The 12923-nt window shown below is 42.4% G+C and overlaps 1 long non-coding RNA gene and 1 other non-coding gene across 2 annotated transcripts in view; both read left to right on the top strand.

Annotated features, from left to right (window-relative positions):
* Window positions 1–12923, top strand: part of LOC121269809 — a 64193-nt gene that overhangs the window by 18996 nt on the left and 32274 nt on the right. The window lies entirely within an intron of this gene.
* Window positions 3888–4051, top strand: LOC121270075. The gene has a single exon (XR_005941474.1). It is a non-coding gene; the product is annotated as a U1 spliceosomal RNA (small nuclear RNA).

Below are 12923 nucleotides of genomic sequence, written 5' to 3'. Positions count from 1 at the left end.
CCAGTTAGCACCTCATCTCAGCAAGGACACATGCTCCCGAGGCTTCATCACCCTTCAAAGGATCAGGACAATCTGAGCTTGATGTGTAACCATTCACTGCCATATTGAAGTGCATGGTTGAAATGAGAAGCATAGCAATGCTGGTGTTAATGTTGGCCCATGATGGAGTGCACTTGTCCAGGAGGGTCCTCACTTCTCATGCTGTGGCCTTTTCCCCCTGCAGCTTTAGCTTCCTTGAACTCAATGCCCTCATCCCCTTCGATGTCCTCCTCATCAGAGGAGATGCGTAGCTCCTCCATGTTGGCATCAGGCAAATCCTCCCCCCTTTGCAGTGCCAGGTTGTGCAGTGCACAACAAGCCAGAATGATCTGTGAGACCCTCTGGGGAGTGTATTGGAGTGCTCCACCAGATCTGTCCTGTCAGCGGGTTTGCATCTTTAAGTTGCCTGTGGTTTGCTCCACCAATGCTCTGGTAACAGCATGAGCATCGTCGTACCTTCTGTTTGCAGGATTCCTGGCTGTCGCACAGGCATCATCAACCACGTCCTTTGCAGGTACCCCATATCGCTGAGGAGCCAACCCTGGATCCAGTGGAACAAGGACAGTCTTTGCAAGCTCAACATTGAAGCGCTTCTTCACTCAGCGATCCTCCCATTCTGGCCCAAAGTCGCTTATGTCATCCTGTAACCAATTCCCTCTCCATCCTGGTCCTGAGGACACTTACCTGCTGTCCCCCCCAACCCTCCCCCTAGTCATGCCTTTCCCACTTTTACCTTCCAGTGGAGGCTTTGCCCTGCAGCACATTAAAAGCCAACTCCACCTTACCACTTGCCTCTGACACGCTACTGAAAGCGATAGTGGTCCTGCCTGTGAAGCCTGGCACTAGGTCTGAGTTGCAAGGTAGGCAAACGAATCTCAAAATCACAAGCGAAGTGTAGACCTCCAGGTGCATGTTGCTTATATAATATTGTGAAAAACATTGGCCTAATTGAATGCCTATATGCCCCCTCAATCCAGCATGGGGGGATGATTCTGGCGAGCAGCCCTTATAAGGAGATGCAAATGTATTAAAATGACATTCCTGACATGCTGCAGCGGGAGACATAATCTGCAATCGATCCCAGACTGGTTTATGATGGCAGTAAACTGATTTTTCTGATCCCTCGATATTTTCCGTTCCCACCTGCCATTTTGCCCGCCACAGGCAGGGCCAGAATATCCTGCCCCTCAAGTGGGTTTTGTAATGGCAGCAGCCACTGCCTCCCCAGTGACGCTGTCGGTCTCTGGCCAGCAGCTGCAGGGTCCTTGATCCCACCGAAGGCCAGACACTTCCCAGTTAAGTGCCTGAGCGCCACTTAATATGATGGGTCTTACCTAAAGTAGGCAACGTGCGGCTGTTGCAGCTCTGCAGTGGGCAGGTGAGACCCCTGTCATCACCATTAAATACTGCTTATAGTTATCTTTGTTTCTCTCTACAGATGCTGCCTGACCTGTTGAGTATTTCCAATATTTTCTATTTTTATTCCTTCGCTGCTAAGGAGTTTCCCCTCTTAACTAAGGTATAAGTGTAAAATATCTTTTGCTGCTACAGTATCCTTGACTTTCCCAAATGGTGCAAATTCTATATCTATTAATGCTAAGTGCAGATCCCAGCCAAATTTCCCTGGTCCCTCCACTTATAACATTCAGGGTGAACCTTAGGCTTGGGGAATGATTCAGATATTGAGCTCTCCAATTTGAGAAGGAAGTTGTGTGCTATTGTGAGATTTATAATTCTGAAGCATGTTAAATGGCATCATCATCAAATTGTGCAGCTTCAAAAACAACACCAACATGTGTGTAAGAGCACAGATGACAGGGAACGGCCTGTTTATGGCATCTTATAAGTCCTGCTTTTAAAAGAAGTATTTTAGGTTTAGTGTTGGTGTAAATATTGTGATTTTATGGATGAATTCACCAGCTGCATGTATACCTCTGTAGGGTGGTTTCAAAACCCTGTATTCCACCATGCAGCTCCGGAGCTATTTGCAGAAGCCCTAAGTTTCGATCAGTACTGCTTACTTTGAGGTTTAGCATGTTGCCATGGAGGTCTGAGATGCTAAATAGGAAAGGATTTCTCTCCTGTCCTCAAATAAGATTTAACATTTGAGCAATGGCTTTACAATATGGAGTCTATTCTCTTTAAACTAATTTCCATATACTATACTTCACAATCCTGAATGTGTTATTTCAATTTCTATTTGTGGGTAAATAAATTGTGACCTGAGTTGACATGATGGAAAGCTGAGTGAACAATGTGCATTCTGCTCACAAACTGGTGGGTACTTCCTGTGTTAACTAAAATCCTGCTGGGAAAACAGGTCCTAGTTCATTATAAGGGGAGTAGAATATATAAGTAGGGATGTTTTGTTAAAGTTGTATAAGGTATTGATGAGACAACATCTGGAGTACTGTGTACAGTTTTGGTCTTCTTATTTAAGAAAGGACAGAATTGCATTGGAAGCAATTCAGAGAAGATTCACTCAACTGATTACAGGGATAAAGGGGGTATCCTATGAGGAAAGGTTGGACAGGCTGGGCCTGTATCCATTGGAGTGTCATGAAAATAAAATAATTCTCATAATATTACTGTGATTTATTGTCAATGTAGGTTAATAGTGGTGTTTGGATAGTTTCTCTGTGTGTATGTGTGTGTAGGTGTGTGTGGGATTTAATTGAATTGGAGACAGCTGGTCTGGAGGCTTTGAGTCATCAAAAAGAAGCTAGTTTTAAAATACTAAATACATAAACATGGCTAAAGTTTTAGATGTGAGGTGTGAGGAAAATTTGCATTTATAGCTATATTAGGGTAGTTTGAATTTTAAAGCTATGGTAGGATGTTACACCTAGCCAGAAGAAGCTAAGCTAAACAGTGTGTTTATTTTTCTCAAAGGTGACTGATAAAATTAGTATTATGAAAATATTTATATTATGAGAGGTGTAAAATTCCAAAGATATATCGGAACAGTGGAATTTACATTAAAAAATGGAAAACAAGTATAAAGGAGATGAGGCTATGTATCAGAAGAGAAGGCATTCTAAGATCTCATGCAAGTGTGAGAAGTCTCCAGCCTCTGTGCATCAAGCTGCTGTCTACAGGAACCGAAGCGGAGAAAACTCACCTTAAATTCTACTGTCCAGGCTATCATATAACTTTGCCTAGATCTGTTTAAATCTATTTGTTTTCATTGTTGCCTTAACGGAGGTGTAACTGGGAGCCAGATTAATTAGTGGTCTTAGGTTTATTATAGTAGTAATTTTTAGACCTATGTATGTGCTTGAAATCTTTTCATTTGTTAATAAATGTTTAATTTAGTTTTCGAAAAACCTCTGAAGTCATGGGTAGCCTTATTACTTCTGAATTCAGGGCATGCATCTCGAAATAAAATACAAATTGCAAAACAATTGTGACCACGTGATCAAGTTTTCCTCGTGGATTTGATCTGCCTGGCACACATCATCTGCCACATCATAACAGGAGTTTGGAAAAATGGGAGGTGATCTTATTAAAATATATAAGATCCTGAGGGGCCTTGATTGGGTGAATGCTGAAAGCATGTTTCCCTTTGTGGGAGAAGCTAAAACTAGAGGACACCATTTAAAAATAAGGGCCAGGATTTTCCCGTTGGCGATTTGGGGACAGGGCCCGCTCACCGACGGGAAAATGATGCGGGGTGATGTCGAGAGAAACCCCCGATGTCATCCCGGTCCCTTTAAATGTTCAGGAAGGCAGGCGGACAGCGAAATCAGCTGTTCGCCCGCCGACTTGTCAATGGACAATTGAGGCCATTGACGGTAATTAAAGTAATTAAAAGCCCGGCCCGGCCCGTCCAACCTTAAGGCTGGCGGATACTTACCTGGCAGGGGAGAGACCATGATCAGGAAGGTGGTTCTCCCAGGATGAGGCTAGCCCATTGCATTTGGGGTGTGCTGACACCTGCGATGTCCCCAAATGCGGGATACTCGACTGCAAAATTTGTGGTAGTGGGGGACTGCGTTCGTGCTCTCCCCTGATTTACAATTCCAAAAATAGACTTAAGGCTGGCGGGCAGGCCAGGAGCCCCAGCGAGCTTCTGATAATACATGAAACGTCATCCACTGGCGGGATGAGGTTTCACGTTCCTTTTTAAAAACTTTAATAAATGTAATGTGATATTTATTAACATGTCCCATCTTTGTGACATTGTCACATGAGGGGGATGTTAATAATATTTTTATTTTTCTATTTTTTAAATTTTGTACACTGTCACAAATCTCCCTGAGACAGCACTTAGTCTCGGGGAGCAGTGCGCTCTATTGTGCGCATGCACGAAAAAGCGCACTTTGACAGCTGGGGATTCTGCCCCCCCTGCACAGGAAGCGCATAGCTTCCTCAAACTGGCGGCAGGCCCCTTTTCGGCGGCGGGGGTTGGCTGTCCGCCCGCTGCTGAGCCGGTGGAGCCCGCACGCCCACCGAGGGCAAAATTCTGCCCAAGGGGTCTCCCATTTAAGATGGAGAGGAGGACGAATATTTATTCTCTCAGAGGGTCCTGAGTCTGTGGAACTTTCTTCCTCAGAGAGCATTGGAGGCAGGACCATTGAATATTTTTAAGGCTGAGTTAGTCAGATTCTTGATTGGCAATGGAGTCAAAGTGTATAGGGGCTAGGAAGGAAATTGCAGTTGTAGCCACAGTAAGATTGGCCATGAACTTATTGAATGACGCAGCAGGCTCAAGGCCTACTCCTGCTCCTAATTCGTATTGTTGTATGTTTGTCAAACAAATATTGATTTAACATAATGGAACATCACTGTGTTTTCCCATTTATACCTGAAAATTCAGTGTTTTCTGATTGGAAAATTTACCCTCTTTCATGTATTAGATTTGTTTAAGCAAAGTCACATGTCTAGAGACCAGATAGTTTTTGGCCTGTATTATCCAGCCCTATACTTTCTGTCCAGGTGGAGTGACACTCTTCTTGACAGTGCCGGGGGGAGGAGATTTTATGAACATTTGAGCACCAGTTTTGCTCACTTGGCAGCAATGTTTTGTGGTCGAAGGTTTTGTGGTCAAACCCCCTTCCAAAACCTGAGCACATAAGTCAGATGTGTAGGGTAAAGATTCATGATCTTTTTGTGTATGATTACTGTGACATTGTGGCTTTGACGGAAGCTTGCCTTATGTGTGATGACACCTTGCCCTTACTGAAGTCTTCCTGCCTGGTTAACTCTTCCACCATCTGCTCTTCCCAAATGGCTGTGGTGAAAATGTGACTCTGATCATGAAATCTTGTCTTGCTCTGTAGCTCTACTCTTCTGGCACCTTGTCCTCCTTTGAATACCTCACCAACTCCACCTTTCTTGACTTCCTCTTTAAAGTCTACCTATGAAGCACCTTGGGATGTTTTCTTACGTTAAAATGCTACATAAATGTAAGTTGTTGTTGATGCCTCAGTATAGTACTGAGGGACTGCATTGTTAGAGGCGCTGTTCCTTGGTTGAAATATTAATTGAAGGCCTGTCTAGGGGTTTAGGCAGATGTTAAAGTTGAAACAACAAAATTACCCTGGTATCTTAACCAATGCTCTTTCCTCAAACAAATGTCACCAAGAATAATTGAATATTTATCCCAGGCTGATTATGGAACCTCACTGTGTGCTGACTGTCTTTTGTATTTGTCTATGTGACTGCACTTTTGAAGTGGTCAATTTTATGGGAAACCCTCTGGGATTTTGAATGACAAGATGAGGTACAAGTGGACGAAATGCAAATAACATCTTTTGTGCTACCATGTTAATGCCAAGGAAACAAAGAGGTTAACATTTTACTGTACTACTTAATTATACTAAATGCAAAAGCAAAAACTTACAAGAGTGTTTCACTGAGCATTAAAATGGCATTATATTAAAAAAAAATCAGTTGTGATATGCTTTGGGCTGCAATGCTACGCTCATCTTTTAAAGAGTTAAGGCATGTTTTTGAAATCGAGATTTCCAGCTGTCCTGTGACTGACACAAAAAGTAATTCCACAGTTTCAGGAAACTGGTTCCTGTTTACTGAATCACTGGCAAAACATCCCTAAGCTGAATGATCGTGGAGAAACAGCTTGCTCAGACTGTCAATAGCTCTTAGAAATAATAGCAGCTTCTGATGAAGTTGGAAAGCAACAGGAAAATAAGTAAAACCTATTATAAAACAGTTGTCCAAGAAATCAAGCAAGGAAAGAAAAATCAATAAGCCTTGAAGGTTGAACCTATTCTCAAGCTGTTTTCTATTTCACAGTTTAATGGTGTTTTAATGTGTCTGTCACTGAGCTCTGCATGTCACACAGGTAGGTGATTCAGAGACAGAACACCTCACTAACATAACCTCACTTGGAGAAAGCTTTATTTCTATTTAAAAAAGGCCTAACTTTCCTGCCTAGGAATCATTAATTATTCATTGAATTGTTTTAATTGTCAAAATCCATAGACGATTAAGCAGTTGTTTGAATAGTCACGCGTTATATAGTGAAGTGTAATTTTGGCAGAAGCGTAACAATAAATTATGTATTGCTTCAGTTCAGTGGATACTTTACAACATGTAAAACATGTAATTATGGACAATTTGTTAACAAAATGTTATAAATTGAACTATCCATTCCACTTGAAGGCAGAATTGTGCTTTCTGCGCAATTTATGTTCTTTAATGTTCTATGATTTTTCAGTCAAGCCACATTTAATAACATGCTCACCATTTTAACCTATTAGCAACTGATGAAATGTATTTTTATGCTCAGTTCCCTGGGAATAATGTAAGTAATAGTTATTCTTTGCATCTCAAGAAATGAGGGTTGCAAGCTTTCAGGTATTATTTAATTAACATATTAGAAAGCAAATGAAAATGTGAGTTACAATAAGAAATGAAAATACTAGTTTATTGAAAAGCCTTAGCTCAAAATTGGAAGCCATTTGCTGCAGAAAATGCTTTTAGAGTAAATCGGAAAGATGTTTCCTCATGTTAGAAATAGGAGATGAATCATTAGTTACAATAATTTATCTACCTTCAATTCACACATGCTATCATTTTGTTCCTAACTCACCTTTTTGCAGCTAGCTGTACATGACAGGGTAGTTAAATATTATACATTTAAAATACTTGTAAGAATTTTTGAGATGCTCCCTTAGGAGGCTTAAGTGTTGCTTTTCACTGGAAGTTGCATATGAGACCATTGTGATTGGAGACTTGAATCTCAAAAATCAATACATGGCATACATCAAACATATGCACCTTCCATACTTAAGAGTTCACATATTGATTTTTGGGAGTCACCACTGCTGAAGTCAGAATCCTAAATGTTTTGTTATTCAAGCATTCAGCTTCCAGGGTCTTATCACAATCATAAAATTAATTTAAATGACAAACACAGAAAAAAGGATTGTTATTGAAAGATATTATAAATTGATGTAGCATTGTCCTTCAAGTATTTCTTCATTAGGATCTCCTGTGAATCATGTGACTATTATTCTGAAATAATGTCTCAATAATCTTTTAGCCTTGAGCAATACAATCTTGCCTTTGTTTTTAGCTGTCATTAAGATTGTTTTAATTTTCTTATACACTATTCTCATGTGATCAGTGTTAGATAGTGAGAATGAGGTTGTAACTTAATAAAAGGATTCAGAAAAATCCATAAACCACATGATTTATATTGTCCAACGAACCTTTCAGTTAAATTAGTCTTATTACTCACTCACACCATCTGTATGTCTATATTTATTATATACCTTGTCTGCAATGATGTACTTTAGCCAGTCTCAAAGTGCCTTAGAGGATAATAGTTTTTACTGTGATATCACAGATCAAAGGTTATTAGGCAATAGACTACCAGCTCTTGCTGTGGGTCACCAGGTGACAGTAATGCTATAGGATGCATTTTATCTAACTCACAGTTCTAAGCTGGGGTGTAGGATATAATTAAAATAACTCTCTTTTTTGTTTGGTGTGAATAGATCTGTATGACAGATCAGTTGTTTGGGAAGTGGTTTTAGAGCTACCTCATGAAAAGAATTATATCACACCTGAAATCTTGGGGCTGGTGGTAATGTAGCTCAAATATAAGAGGTGCTATAATTAGTCAACCCTATAAACTGGATCCACTTTTCTTCAAATCTCTTAATGTCCCTGCCCCGATTAAAATTCAACAGCCACAACTTCCTGCACAGCCTCCTGAGACTAGTCAAAATTGGGCTTTTGTGTCCATAAATCATTTTAATTCAGCAATGAATTATGGAGCAAACATTAAAATATGTAATTTTTGCAGAAAAATAAAATCTACAGTTACTGATTAAATTCCAGGTAGACAGGTGTAACCCTGCACAGTACTTTGCAGATCTGGAGTTGGTTCACCATTCATACTAGGCAAAATTAAAGCTATGGGTTGAGCTTCCATGCAATCTTGGTACCACGCTTTATATCATATCTTTCAATATTTTCAAAATGTAGGCATGATGACATTTAATTAAATTGGCCTTTACTTTCAAATTTAAGTTAAAATTTAAGAACCAGAATTCAAATCCAAGTCTAAATTTGCAAATTATAGTATGGAAGCATTCAGTGAGCACCCCTGGGGAAAATACAGATAAGCAGACAGTGAATGGCATTCAAAGTAGAAATATCAATTTAAAATAAGGTTTGTTAGATGTGTATAGCTTATCCATCGATAATGAAATTTGGGTAGATTATAATTACCAATTTAATAAGGGGAATGTTCATGGTAGCTGTATTGCACAAAATATTTGTTTTGGTACAATGCTTTTGGTTCAGTCAGAACTTAAACTAGTCAGAAGTTACAATATAGAAAAGTGTTTTGGTACAATATGATTGACTGTCACAAAAGTGATTAAGTCAATCAGGGAAAAAAAAAGAAACAATCAGAAAGCTCCTGTATGAAACTTCAAAGATGGACAGGACAAGTGAAAACATTTTTTATGTGCCATGAAAACTTAATGTGCCAAAATTCTTCTATGATTCTTGGCACAAGAGATTTCTGATCTTGGTGTTCAGGGGCTACTGCTGATGCATTCTAAACATTGACACCACCATTACTATCGTTGGGTTCACTTATGCCCTTTAGCAGAACTGATGGTACAGTGGTATACAGTTGGGAGGGAGTTGCCCTAAGAGTCCTCAGTATTGACTCAATATTGAAGTATCATGGCATCATGTCAAACATGGACAAGGAAACCTCCTGCTGATTGTCACGTTCCACCGCCCTCCGTCTCCCTTCAGCCGATGAGTCAATACTCCTCCATGTTGAACACCACTTGGAGGGAGCATGGAGAGTGGCAAGGGCACAGAATGCATTCTGGGTGGGGAACTTCAATGCTTATCACCGAGAGTGGCTTGGAAGCACCACTATTGACTGAGCTGGTTGTGTCCTAAAGGACATAGTTGCTAGACTGGGTCTGTGGCAGGTGAGGGAACCAACAAGAGAGAAAAACATACTTGAGCTCATCCTCACCAACATGCCTGCCGAAGATGCATCTATCCATGATAGAATCGGCTGGCGTGACCACCACACAGTCCTTGTGGAGATGAAGTCCCACCTTCACATTGAGGATACCTTCCATCGTGTTGTGTGGCTTTACCACCATGCTAAGTGGGATAGATTTCAAACAGATCCAACAACTCAAGACTGGGCATCCATGAGATGATGTGGGCCATCACCAACAGCAGATATGTACTCAACCACAATCTTTAACCTCATGGCCCAGCATATCCCCTACTCTACGATTACTACCAAGCCGGGGATCAACCCTGGTTCAATGAAGAGTGCAGGAGGACATGCCAGGATCAGCACCAGGCATACCTAAAAATGAGGTGTCAGCGTGTTGAAACTACAACTCACGACTACTTGCGTGTCAAACAGTGTAGGCAGCATGCAATAGACAGCACTAAGCAATCCCACAACCAACAAATCAGATCTAAGTTCTGCAGTCCTGCCACATCCAGTCATGAATGGTGGTGGACAATTAAACAATTCATTGGAGGAGGAGGGTCTACAAACATTCCCATCCTCAAATGATGGAGGAACCCAGAACATCAGTGCGACAGATAAGGCTGAAGCATTTTCAAGTCTTCAGCCAAAAGTGCCGAGTGGATGATCTATCTTGGCCATCTCCGGATATCCACAACATCACAGATGCCAGTCTTCAGCCAATTCCATTCACTCCACATGATATCAAAAAATGGCTGAAGGCACTGGACACTGCAAAGGCTATAGGCCCTGAAAATATTTTGGCAATATTACTGACGACTTGTGCTCCAGAACTTGCCACGCCCCTTGTCAAGTTGTTCCAGTACAGCTGCAATACTGGCATCTACCCAGCTATGTGGATAATTGCCTAAATATGACCCGTCCATAAAAATCAGGCCAAATCCAAACCAGCCAATTACTGCCCCATTAGTCTACTCTCAAACACCAGTAAAGCAATGGAAAGGGTCATCAACAGTGCTATCAAGAGGACTTACAGACTCTCAGTTTGAGTTCCGCCAGGATCATTCAGCTCCTATCCTCATTACAGCCTTGGTTCAAACATGGACAAAAGAGCTGAACTCCAGAGGTGAGGTGAGAGTGACTGGCCTTGACATCAAGGCAGCATTTGACCAACTGTGGCATCAAGGAGCCCTAATAAAATTGAAGTCAATGGGAATCAGGGTTGAAACTCTCCGCTGGCTGGAGTCATAGCTTGCACAAAGGAAGATGGTTGTGGTTGTTGGAGGTCAATCATCTCAGTCCCAGGACATCACTGCAGGAGTTCCTCAGGGTAGAGTCCTCGGTCCAACCATCTTCAGCTGCATTATCAATGACCTTCCTTCCATCATAAGGTCAGAAGTGGGGATGTTCACTCATGATTGCACAATGTTCAGCACCATTTGCAACTCAGATACTGAAGCAATCCGTGTCCAAATGCAGCAAGACCTGAACAATATCCAGGCTTGGGCTGACAAGTGGCAAGTAACATTCACGCCATACAAGTACCAGGCAATGACCATCTCTAACAAAAGAGAATCTAGCCATCACCCCTTGATGATCAATGGCATTACCATAGCTGAATCCCCCACTATCAACATCCGGGGGGTTACCATTGACCAGAAACTGAACTTGACTAGCCATTTAAATACTGTGACTACAAGCGCAGATCAGAGCTAGGAATCCTGCAGTGAGTAACTCACCTCCTGACTCTCCAAAACCTGTCCATTATCTACAAGGCACAAGTCAGGAGTATGATAGAATCCTCATCACTTGCCTGGATGAGTGCAGCTCCAACAACACTCAAGAAACTCGACACAATCCAGGACAAAGCAGTCCAATTGATTGGCACCACATTCACAAACATTCACTCCCTCCACCACTGATGCATAGTGGCAGCAGTGTGTACCATCTACAGGATGCACTGCAGAAACTCACCAAGGCTCCTTAGACAGCACCTTCCAAACCCACGACCATTACCATCTAGAAGGACAAGGGCAGCAGATGAATGAGAACACCACCACCTGGAAGCCACACATTCTGACTTGCAAATGTATTGCCATTCCTTCACTGTTGCTGGGTCAAAATCCTGGAACTCCCTCCCTGAATGCACTGTGGGTGTACCTGCACCACATGGACTGAGCAGTTGAAGAAGATAGCTCACCTCCAACTTCTCAAGGGCAATCAGGGATGGGCAATAAAGCTGGCCTAGCCAGTGATGCCCACATCCCATGAATGAATAAAAAAATTTAAGGACAGCGGCCTGCCCCCAAGAGCTGCTGGCCCAATCAGAGTGCTGGTAGTTCAGCAACAACTGATGGATGTGTGCCCAGAGTCAGATAAATGGGGTCTTGGGATAACTGGGCTAATGAGGAAGACCCTGTTGAGTGTGTGGGGGAGTGGCCGTTGAGGGCACGTGGCACTAATGCCATGGAGATGGCCATTGCCATCAAGGGGACTCTGCTGTGGGCCAATGAGTGCCCAAAAAGATGGACCACTGCTCAGATCCTGCTGGGTGACCAGAGCGGAGGATCCCCTAGCCATGACCAAAATGCCAGCAGAGTCGGGACAAGGCCTTAATTGGGCACTTAAGTAGTTCAATTGTGTTGTGATGGACGGGCTTTCTGCCACCTTTCCCTCTGCAGGTAAAACAGCTTGGCTGTGGGAAGATGACGGGCACACTGCCCTTCACTTTCCCATGCTGTTTTGCCAACCTTCCCCTTGCCCAGCCAAACCCCAAGGGGCTGGTAAAGTTCAGCCCAAGGTCTCAGGAGGGTGGAAGTTGGGGTGGTGCAATTAGCCTTAGTGCCCTTGGCTGAGAGTGGAAAATCAGCCATGGTCCCTATACTTGGTCATTGTCCTGCGACTCCTGATGGAGTGTGTGTGTGGTGACTATAGGATTGGACTCAGCTGTGATATTCCCCACGGTCAAATAGCTGCTTACACTCAATGACTGGGCTCATGCATGATGAGTCTGTGTGCACTCCTGCCTGATTAGCTTCATTCAGATCAGCCCTAACCCTCTAGCATAAAAAGTACTGGCCCAAATTGCAAAATATTGCTGACAGATGCTCGATATTAACTGTGTTGTGAGCAGGGGGCCTGATATCATATGGAAAACCCAGAAGTAAGTTCAGCGCATCTGCCAGTGGCATTTTAACAGAGCTACTTCATTGTCATTTCTTCTGGGTTTGGTGTAAAATGCATGGTGGAAGTTTGGGTTTGGATCTGCTTGGCTGAAGCTCGACTCCTGTATTTAAAAGGCTAATCCAAATGGACTGGAGGTTTGGCACAGTGATAAAATTTCACAATGAACTCAGGCTGCTTTAATGGTGCTGTTGGGGCAGTGAGGAACCAGAAAGAGATACTTGTCCCCAACAACAGAGAAAGAAAC

This window comes from Carcharodon carcharias, chromosome 26 (genome assembly GCF_017639515.1).
Source record: "Carcharodon carcharias isolate sCarCar2 chromosome 26, sCarCar2.pri, whole genome shotgun sequence".
NCBI classification, from domain to species: Eukaryota; Metazoa; Chordata; class Chondrichthyes; order Lamniformes; family Lamnidae; genus Carcharodon; species Carcharodon carcharias.
Note: the sequence above shows the minus strand (reverse complement) of the source record. Positions and strands in the feature narration are given on the sequence as shown.